This window comes from Myotis lucifugus, unplaced genomic scaffold, assembly GCF_000147115.1.
Source record: "Myotis lucifugus unplaced genomic scaffold, Myoluc2.0 scaffold_35, whole genome shotgun sequence".
NCBI lineage: Eukaryota > Metazoa > Chordata > Mammalia > Chiroptera > Vespertilionidae > Myotis > Myotis lucifugus.
In genome coordinates this window covers 4,226,542-4,227,568 of record NW_005871083.1, presented here as the reverse complement: position 1 = coordinate 4,227,568, position 1,027 = coordinate 4,226,542, and the positions used below count along the sequence as shown (strand labels likewise).

At 47.9% G+C, this 1,027-nt stretch overlaps 1 non-coding gene across 1 annotated transcript; it reads right to left on the bottom strand.

Moving 5' to 3' along the window:
* Positions 1-540: 540 nt before the first annotated feature.
* LOC111825660 lies at positions 541-646 on the bottom strand. The gene has a single exon (XR_002828846.1). It is a non-coding gene; the product is annotated as a U6 spliceosomal RNA (small nuclear RNA).
* Between the last annotated feature and the right edge of the window lie 381 nt (positions 647-1,027).

Here is a 1,027-nt window from a genome sequence, read left to right as displayed (position 1 = left end):
ACTTGCAGCCCAGGTGCATGCCCTTGACCAGGAATTGAATCTGCCACCCTTTGGTGCGTAAGCCGGTGCTCTAACCACTGAGCAATCAGCCAGGACTCATTATAGTTTCTTGGACTATTAGCTGCCCCACGACAGAGGCAGTCACCAGCCGTCTGTGTTTAAGACCATCACAGGAGCCTGTTTCTATCTCTCTCCCTCTTCCTTCCTCTCTGAAATCAATAAAAGTATATTAATAATAATAATAATAATAATAATAATAAAAAGACCATCACAGGGAAGCCCCTGGCCTCCCCATCATGGCCCTGGTGTCCTCCACCTTCTTCCACCTGGTCCCTGCTGCACCCAGCAGACACCCTCTCCAGGGCACTTGCTCCCTGTCATTTTCGGGGCTTTCTGGGTTGGCCTGCTCGGGTGGGAACTCCCAGACCCCCCCTCAGTTCCCGTAACCCCCCCGACACCCCCCCAGGCCCCTGATGTGTGCAGGTGGGGGTGGGGATTTGGGCCCCTCCTGAGGTTGAATGTTTCCTTTTTCTTTTTTTTTTTAATGTGGAACACTTCACGAATTTGCGTGTCATCCTTGCGCAGGGCCGTGCTAATCTTCTCTGTATCGTTCCAATTTTAGTATATGTGCTGCCGAAGCGAGCACGAGGTTGAACATTTCCTTTAAATTTATTTACTCTTTGAATTTCCTCCTGGGCCCTTGTGAGTTTCCAGGCGCTGGGAGTTGCACACTTTTTTCGCTGGAAACTGGGTTCATGGTGTCTCACTGGCAGCTTCTTTCTTGGCATGTTTTTGTCCTTTTCTATTGCCGTGATGTGAAAGATGAATTTTCTGTTTCTTTATGAAAAAAAAGAAAATAGGGAGAGAAAATTGCCATGCCGTGTTGTTCTTTTGAAGTCCGCGCGCGCGCGCGCGCGTGTGTGTGTGTGTGTGTGTGTGTGTGTCTTAATTTCCCCTTCTTTTTTTTAAAATATATTTTATTGATTTTTTACAGAGAGGGAGGGAGAGGGATAGAGAGCCAGAAACA